This window comes from Crocodylus porosus, unplaced genomic scaffold (genome assembly GCF_001723895.1).
Source record: "Crocodylus porosus isolate Cpor-Errol unplaced genomic scaffold, CroPor_comp1, whole genome shotgun sequence".
In the NCBI taxonomy this organism is placed as follows: Eukaryota; Metazoa; Chordata; order Crocodylia; family Crocodylidae; genus Crocodylus; species Crocodylus porosus.
In genome coordinates, this window is record NW_017728910.1 from 20,451,872 (window position 1) to 20,461,853 (window position 9,982).

The following is a 9,982-nucleotide window of genomic DNA, read 5'->3' on the forward strand; positions in this document are numbered from 1 at the left end:
ACAAGGCCCCCCTCACTGTGGATGCCCCAAGCAAGGCCTTCCACCTGCTGCCGGTCACCCTGGCCGGTGGGCCTGGAACCCTGCTGATGCTCCCTGTGCCTCCCAACAGTGACACAGGTTGCCCCTTTGCTTCTTTGCCTCATAGAAGCCTGTACGCATGGGTGGTTCACGTCCACCATGCCCAGGTGCTGGCAGGCCACCCCAATATACTGTGGTGATGGCACCTGGGGCTGCCAGATTCCCCACTGACCCACCCAGCTTGGCACTGTATAAGCCGCCAACTGCCAAGAAGACTGGCGACCTGCAGTGTGGTTGCTGCATGGCATTCTAGCCACTGGCTTGTTTGCATCCCACTTTGACCCAGCTGCCTCAATGGCCTGACCCTTCTGCTCTGGGGGCATTGAGGAGAGCCTCTTTCATGCCTTCCTTAACTGTCCCCACCTGCAGCTGCTCTTCAATGCTCTCAAGCCACCATTGTGGGTGCTGGGCAGGAGCCTCTCGGAGGACACCTATATGTGCTCCTACCTGTATGAGGTAGCCAAGTGGGGCGCCATCTGCCTGACCACCTTTCTGCTGGGTCAGGCCAAGATGGCCTTCTCAAGAGCTGCTGCAGCTGGCTTGCTAGGACTGGTTCAGATGATACCCTGAGGGGGTGCTGTGCCATGTGGAGAACAGCCATCTTCAATATGTACTCAGATGTCATGACTGGTCTGGGTGACTGGGCAGGCTCGGTGGCAGACTGCAACTCCAAGCTCGCATTGTGTCCTGGGCCCTCACCAGGCTGCCTTTTGCTTTTTTTTTTTCCTTTGTGTGGGAAGTTGAAGATTTTGTCACGTGTACTATTGGATACAGCAGGGTAGGAATCATTTGTTTATACGGGGTTTTGGTCTGTACGACCATGTACCCAGGTGTCCCGACCACATAACAGCATGTTAGGCACGATGTGTAATACTGCGAAGGTGTCTGTCACCATGTGGTGTTATGAATGTAATGGCATGGTGCTCTTGGTTTGATGGTGATTTGTTTGTCTTTGCTTTGTAATTTGGACCTGGACCCCAGAGGGGCCAATTTTTGTACCCTGAACACCTGAATAAAATAGCTAAAATGTCATAGTCCTTTCTTCCTTCCTTTCTGATCCTGAACTCAGTCATCTTGTGGTCACTGCAGCCCCGGTTGCCCTCCACTACTATGCTGCCCACCACCTCCATGTTTGTGAGCAGCAGGTCAAGAACAGCATGGCCCCTAGTTGTCGTCTCCAGCACTTGCACCAGGAAGTTGCTCCCAACACTTTCCAAAAACTTCCTGGATTGCCTGCACACTGCTGTACTGTCCCCACCAGCAGACGTCAAGTGATTGAACTCCCCCATGAGAACCAGGTCCTGTGATCTAGAAACTTCCACTAGTTGTTTGAAGTCTCATTCACCCCATCCTTCTAGTCTGATAGTCTGTTGCAGATACTCACCATGACATCACCCGTGTTGCTCTCCCCTCTGACCCTAACCCATGGACTTTCAACAGGTCTGTTTCCAGTTTCATCCTGAAGCTCTGACCAATCATACAGCTATTTTATATAAAGATCAGCTCCTCTTACTTTTCTCCCCTGCCTGTCCTTCTTGAACAGTTTATGGCACCAAGGGAACATGCCCATCCATGACAGTGCTCCAGTCATGCAAGCTATCCCACCAAGTCTGTGTCGTTGCAGTCACATCATAGTTCTGTGACTGTGCAAGGAGTTCCAGTTCTTGCTTGTTACCTAGGCTTCCTGCATTCATGTGCAGACCCTGCAGTAACTAGCCAACTGCCCTACTGCCTCAGGAATCCTGAGAAGGCTTTCCCTGTTGCTCCCTCCTGGTTACTCTTCCTTCAGACCTCCCACTAACCTCATGGCTTTGGTCTCCATCCCCCCCAGTGAACCTAGTTTAAAGCCCTCCTCGCTAGATTAGTGAACCTATCTTCAATCATGCATTTCCCTCCTTTGTCAGGTGGATGCCATCTCTTCCTTGCAATCCTTCTTCTTGGAGCAACATTGCATTATCGAAGTCCTGCTGGCATTACCATCTGTGCAACGATGCATTGATCTGCAGGATGTGTCCACTTTTGCCTGGGCCTTTCCCCATGACCACAAGGATAGAGGAAAACACCACCTGAATCCCTGTCATCTTCATCCTTGCACCCAGAGCCCTGTAGTTGCTTTTGATCTGTTCAGGGTTGTCCCTGGCAGTATTGTTGGTTCCCACGTGGATGAGCAGCATGGGGTAGTAGTCAGAGGGCTGGACAAGTCTCGATAATCCTTCTGTGACATCTCAGATCCAGGCACTGGGCAAGCAGCAGACCTCCTGAGACAACAGGTCAAACTGGCAGAGGGATGCTGCTGTGCCCCCCAGAAGGGAGTCTCTAATCACCCATCACTTCCTTTTGGTGGCAGTAGTCTCAATCCTCCCAAACTTTGGGATGTCTGGTCTGGCCTCTTCCACCAATGGAACCTGCTCTTCCTCCTCTGTTGCTAGGGCTCCATATCTGTTCTCCAGGCAAACTGCTACAGGTGGGGATGAAGGATTCTGCTTACTGCCAGAGGTAACAAGCTTTCACCTTCTGGGGAATCCATGTCCTTTTCCTTCTCTAGTGCTGCCTCTGACAGTCCTTCCTCCACAGTCCTAGAGGTTTCCTCTAGCATTGAATCAATGAAGTCCTCATGGCAGAGGATGCTTTGGAATCTCACCACCCCTCCTGTAGCCCTCTTGCCTGCCTCCTGAGAGACATCACCAGGAGATACTGCTCGCATCACAAGCACTCCCCCACCTAGCTGTCCCTAAAAGGACCTGCAAGCTGTAGCCTCCACAGTGCCAAACCAGGACCCAGGTGGAAGCCTCAACGGGCGGGGGGGGCGGGGGGGTACTACTGGATGAATAAACACCTCAAAGGTGCAAGAAGAGGAAGAGCTGGCAGTGGCACTGGCATTACAATGTCCTCCAGCCATCTCTCTGAGTTTTTTAAATCTGCCTCCTCTCTCCTCCTGTCCCTCTTTTCAAGCAGACCTTCCCTAGCAAAGTCCCCTGTAAGTTAGCCTGTTTGCTGCTCCTTGGTCCTGAAAGATTCGCTTTTTCCTACTAACCTGCTTCCTCTCACCAAGCTTACAGTGAAGGAAGGTGAGAGAGAGAGAGTTTCTGGGAAAAATCCATCAAGAACGCCCCACTTTCTCAAGATGCTAGTTAAACAAGGGACTTAAGTATTAGTCTAACTGCTGAGTTTTAGCTACGTGCACTAAAGATACGTAGGTTTGTTATTTTTATTTCAGGAAAAAGCTTACCTTAAAGGCTTCCCTTCAAAGATATGGTGGTGAACTGACTTGCAAACTGCCCTGTTTGCTGCCCCTCTCCACTCCAATGATAGTGCCAGGCTCTGTGCATGTTGGGAGCACTGAATGTGATATAATATGACTTTAGCAAGGTTTTTGACAGTATCTCCCACAACATTCTCATTAACAAGTTAAAAAATATATAAACAAGATGAAAGTACTATAAGATGGATATGCAACTGTTGGATCATTGTGCTCAATGAGTAGGGACCTACCAAAATCATGATTTTGCCAATTTTTCAGAAAGCGCAAAATCAGTCACTGCCCATGAAATGGAACAACATCTGCAAAATGCATTAAAAAAAGAAAAAACCTACTGAAAATAAAATGTTGGCTCCCCTGGCCGCACAGCCTGCTGGGTGGGATGAGGGAATGGGGGGGGGAAAAGAGAGGCTGCCAGCACAAAGAGGAGCCCAAGATGGCCACAGCCTCCACCCCTCCCCACTTATTGGCTGAGGGCTGCCTGTCACGTGGCCCTTGACATCTCTACCAATTGTTGTTATTGGGTGGGGCTGCGTGATGTACAGCCCTTGCAACCAATCAGCAGTGAGGGGTGGGTGTCATATGATGGAGAACCCTTGCAGCCAATCAGCAGTGAGGGGTGGGGCAGCCCTCAGCCAATCAGAGGCATGGGGGGAGGGGGAGGCCCAGTCACAGTAAGGCCTGAAAATGGTGACAGGCCCCACAGTCTACCTGCAAAATTGACTAGCTACCTGCTCAAGTTAGGTAGACCCCTATCAATGAGTAGTCATCAATGGCTCAATGTCTAGTTGGGAGGAGGTATCAAGTGGAGTTCCTCAGGGGTCTGCTCTGAGTTGGGTATTGTTCAACATCTTCATTAAGGGTTTGGACAATGGAACTGGACTTAGCAAATCTGTGACTGACACCAAGTTGGGTGAAGCTGCAGATGCTGGAAGGTAGGGCTAGAATCCAGAATGACTAGGACAGGCTGGAAAAATGGTCCGCTATCAACCAGATAAAGTTAAAAAAGGACAAGTGAAACATCCTGCACTTGGGATGGACTATCCATCTTCTAGTACTTTCATCTTGTCTACTTTTTTAGCTTGTTAATGTAAAAAAAACCAGACTGGGGAATGACTGTCTGGGCAGCAGTACTGCAGAGAAGGACTTGGGGGTTACAGTAGACCATAAACTGAGTATGAGCCAACAGAATACTGGTTGTATTACCAGAAGTGTCATCTGCAAATCAAGGGAAGTGATTTTCCTACTCTGTTCAGCACTGGTGAGGCCTCACCTGGAGTGTAGTGTCTAGCTTTGGGTCCCACATTTACAGAAGGGTGCAAACAGACTGGGGAGAGTCCAGTGCAGAGCGACAAAAAAAATGTTAGGGGCCCAGGATACAAGACTTTTGAGGAAAAGCTGGGGTTATTTAGTCTGGAGCAGAGAAAGTCAAGAGGGAATTTGGTAACAGTCTACAAATACCTGAAGAGCAACTAGATTGGAGGGTGAAGATGGGCTTTTCTCTGTGGCTGTACGGTATCAGGATTAGGAGCAGTGAAACAGCAGAGGAAATTGAAGTTGGAGATTAGGAAGGACTTTCTGACTATGATGGTTTTTGAGCATTAAAACAGGCTACCTAGAGAAACTGTGGAACCTCCATTCCTGGAAATTTTCAAGACCGTGTTGGGCAGACACTTGGCTGGGATTGTTTAGTCATGGATAAGCCTACGTTGAAGAGGGGGCTGGACTAGTTGATGTGGTGAGGTCCCTCCATTCCTACTTCCCTATGAATCTATGATCTTCCTCCTACCATGGTTCCTTTTCTTTCAGGAACTGGGCTGCCAAGCAGAGTGCCTCTTTTGTTCTCCTGTAGTAAGCAGGGTCTATCGCGTTATACTACTTCTACACAACGAAAAACGATGTCCAGAGCCCTACCAAAGGCTTCAAGTTTCCTGTCGCTCATAAGAGAGTAACCCGTGAAGTAGATGATAGGGGACTGTTTAATATAATAAAAGGTATTATTAATAAACAGGAAGCCACCATCTTGACACTTTGATGAAGTAAAGCAGGATTGAAGTATATCTTTCCGTTACAAAGCAGTAGAATTCAGAGTTACAAAAATTAAGGTTAAGTTCCATAATAAGTTGTATAGGTTGTGTAGGTCTTGAAACCAACTTTCAGATTAACAAATAAATGTTTATACTTAAATAAAAGTGTAAAAAAATACTGTGTATTATCTTTGAATGTCTCTGTATTCAAAGACTTTCATTTGGAAAAAGGCATTCCACAAACTTGTTTCTTGGTGGGGAGCACATTAACTCCCTGAATAGAGATTAGATAAGCTGTACAGAAATCTGTACCAAAAGATATAGATAAACTGTCCCAAAAAAGGTAGTTTATCTAGTATGTATTTCAGCTAGAGTGTTCAAGACTGCTATATAGAACATGTTGTAGTTTTGTTCTTAAAAATGCTTATCTAACTCTGTGTGTTCTCATTAGGATTGGAACTAGGATTTAGTGCTTCTCAGGATCATTTTATTTTGCTAGCACAGTAAACATTTTTAAAGTGTCCACTTTCATCATCTGAAGCTGATTCTCCCTTTTCTTCTTCCTTCCTAGCTGCCCCTCCTCACTTCATGCTCACACAAACATGCACAGAGCAGGCTGCCAGGCCAGTATCTTCCATTGCACCCAATTGGGTATGGCTTCTTCCCATAAAAGCTATTTAACATCTTAGGTTTTTCACAGGTGTGGCATCCAAAAAAAATCAAACTGAATGTAGCTTTACACTGTCAGTGTCCAGATTACAACTGTACTTGCAGCCAAAGTGCCACGTTCCAAGGGTCATCTTTATCCAGAAGTAATCCAGCTGACTAAGGGATCATTATATAGTATTTTTCTATTATTATAGTTGGACATTGTTGGAAGAATAAAATGAAATACGTATATTTTCTTCTACTGAGTATGTTACCCAGTTTACATTGTGGGTAGACTACTGATAAAGAGGCAGAAACAGGTTTGCAGCCTAACCTCTTATTTGCTTGCACCTTAAAACATGAAAACAAACATTTATCCCAAAATCTGTCTGGCCATTCATGATGGCACAACATGATTCTCACCTATACTGGCTGGGGAGCCTCAAGAGGCAGGAGGAGGGCGGCATGAAGATTGGTAGCAGGTCTTCTTGAATTTGCTGAGTTCTCCAAATTTCCCTGTGCCCGCCAAGGGATGCTGTCCAGCCTGAAGTGCATCCTTTGGCCCCACCTGGTCCAGGTGTTGGGGGACAGGCTGAGCCATGATGTGTGCAGCTGGTTCTGTCTCCCCCAGGTGCACAGCAGCACTGCAGCCAGACTTGGCTTCCTGGCGGCCTCCATGGCTGTGGCTGACTTTGCCCAGCTGCCATTGCCAGGCACCCCGGCCCTTCCACCCTGCACCCATTGCTGGGGGTGCCGGATGGAGCAGGCAGGCAGTCAGGTGGGGTCTCCATGGAGATTGGGCTGAACTCCCGTGGGCAGGGAGCACTTGGCTTGGCAGATGAGATGGGGCTAGGTGGGCAGGCAGTGGCATCTGGGAGTAGGATGGGTAGGCAGGTGCTGAGATCATGGTGCAGTGACACTATGAAGCTGGGGCCTGGGACAGAATTGCAGTCCACTCCCCGCAAATCCCTTCCTGCGGAACCAGCACCTGTTGCGGGGACACGTGGGGAGTAGATCATGGCTCTGCCCCGGGTCCCAGCCCCGTGTTCTCACCACCCCTCAGTCCTGACCCCAGCCCCTGCCCACCCTCCCTGCTCCTGGACACTGCTCCTTGCCTGCTTGTGGCCCCATCTGCCCAGCTGAGCACACTGCCTGCAGGAATCCCAGGGTGGTTTCTATGAAGACTCTGCCTACCCACCCACCCACTCTATCTGGCATGCCCAGCTGTAGGTGCAGGGCAGATGGGACCAGGGCCAGATAGGATCAATTGCCCCCCACTTCCCACTGCACCAGGACAGCACCCCCCACCACTCCCCAAACCTGCAACTACTCACTAAGTGAGCTTAAGTGGCCTTCCAGCCCAAATAATTGCCCACACCTGGTCTAGCATTTATATCTTTGGGAAAGAAAGAGGGAGGGTTGCTTATCTCCTTGGGTTTTTAACTTATTTTATGGCCTTCTCTGACGAGGCAGTTTTTGTTTTGTTTTTACAAATTGTCTAAGTATCTTAACAAAAATGAACTATGAATCTATGAATAAGCATCTTAATAAAATATACCTATTATACCAAAATAGCATCAAATAAATCTGGTTCCATCAATCACTACTACAAATATTTTATAATAAAGCTATGCTATAATGTATTTGGATTATTTAATGGTCCTCCCTTATATCCTTTCAGGCCTTGTCCTTTGCTTAATTTTGTTTGACGGCTTCCTTTCCTTTGCTGACCAAGCCAGTTGTCACATCTGCAAAAGTTCACACTATGCTGCAGTCACTCAGAGACAAGCTCTGGGCCTTCTACTTAGCAACACTTCTGCAGCTTAGTTTAGGCCCCTTGAACATGGCCAAGGCTGGCAACAAGGCAGAGAAACAGAGATTAGAACCTCAACATTCTGGTCTAACTTCTAGATTGGACCGTTCTCGTGCCAGTTGGAAAATGGGAATATTTTTTTTCCAAAATAGAAATAAATGAACATGTAAGCCTTGTTTTGGTTGAAATGTCAGCGGTGCAAGACAGAGCTGTCCAACTTTTGCATGCTGCCCAGACCCCCCTGCTCCCCTAGGACATCATGTAAATGTCCCTACTCCCTACACACTATGCCACATGGTCCCCGCTACACTGCATGGGTCCTCCCTCCCACCCCCACCCCACCACTGCAGGTGCCCCTCCGCTGCACTGTATCAGTGGTCCCCAGGTCCCTTGGCTGTGCCACCCTGCCCAACCACTGCAGTGGAGCCTGGAGGGGATGCAACACCTGGACAGGAGCTCTGGGACTGAAGCGTGACCCCTTAGAAGCCACATAGTCATCCAGAATTTTCCTAAATGACTGGGCAGAGTTTTAGTCCTCCCTTCTCCACTGCCTTCCCCACAAACCCCCTTCTCAATTTGAAAGACATTAGGTATTGCAATTCTCGGAATTTCTTAGGAAGGTATCATATTCTGTATATCTGCAAGGGTCTTGTCTCAAGTGCTCTGGACTGCCTGCATGTCTAGAATGCATGGTGACCTGGTCGTGCTGGTGTATCTGCCACAGAGAGCATGTAGAGCAAAATACTAATAGCAAGATCTGCTGTGCAGCTCTGGGAGTGGACTTTTTCAGCGTATATCACAAAAAGAAGATAATCCCTGACCAGTTCGGTTTTTTTGTTCAAGAAGTATTGAATAAATATCTCATTTAAAATCATTGTTCCCAGCTATATCCACAGGGGAGAATTGAGGACCGCTACTTTTTTTTAACGTTTGTCTATATAAATAGAATGTTATGACTTGCATTCAAATTATGCCATTGTTGCTGTTTCTAGTATATTTAACACATTGCATGCAAAGTTTAAGTGAAGAATGTAAAGGATCAGGGCTTGGAAACACTTGAGTATACACTGGTAAAGATTGCATCATCTGAACTGGTTCTGGTCTTAACACAGGGAAATACTTGGGGAAAAGGTAGTTCAGGGAGCAGAAAGCAGAGCAGCATATTAAGCAGGAGCACAGGTAGAAAGCAGAGAGGCAGATTAGGTAGGGAGCAGAAAGCAGAGTAACAGATTGGGCGGGGGAAGGGGATTGGCATGGCACCTGGGGAAAGTGCGGGGCTAATTTGTGGCTTGCCTGCTGTTGGCCCCCACTGAGCTAGAGCATGTCTTCCTGAGTGAGATCCAACCTTGATTTAAAGACTTCAGGTGGAGGAGTCTCTATACCACTTCATTGATAAATTGTGCCAAGAGTTATTTACTCTTGTCTTTTAAAACATTCTCCCTACTTCTCCTCTGAATTTGTCCTAATTTCAACTTGAAGCTGTTAGGTTTTGCTATCCCTTTGCTTGCTAGACGAAGGAAAAAAAACCCTCTACTCCTGAAAACTTTCTCCACTGTAGATACTTGTAGACCATAATCAAGTTATCCTTTAATCTGCTGTTAAAGTTGATGGAGCTCCTTTTATCTTTCAGTATTAAGAACATTTTCCCAGACCACGGCGTTTATCTTTTTTTTTTTTTTTAAATATTCCTGGACCTTTTAAAATTTTTTGATGACTGTTTTGAAGTCAGGACACTAGAATTAGATGCAGCATTTCAGGAATGGATTCACATCTGCAAACTGTAAATTCAGGGAGAGAAGTTCAGAGGGAAGTTCAGGTAGGAATGGAGGATTTGTCAGACCGGGCCTAACGCATTGTTTGTCAGTAGCCTACTCCAGTCATAGCTATGCCTGATACTTCGGAGGAGGGTGAGCCTCCCTATCCCTTATTATCCACCGGGCTACTTGGGAGAAGTGGGGGGCAGGGGGAATAAATAAGTGTGTTACTACAACTCCAGAAGATAATAACGGCAAAAATGGGAAGACCAGATTGATCTTTTGGTTGGAACAGAAACATTGTAGCTAAAAGCTGGGACAAGGTAGAAACTGTATGTCCAAAGTCCCTGATCAGTTATTGTCCCACCATAACTATTTTTAAATGTTAACGAGAGTAATTTGG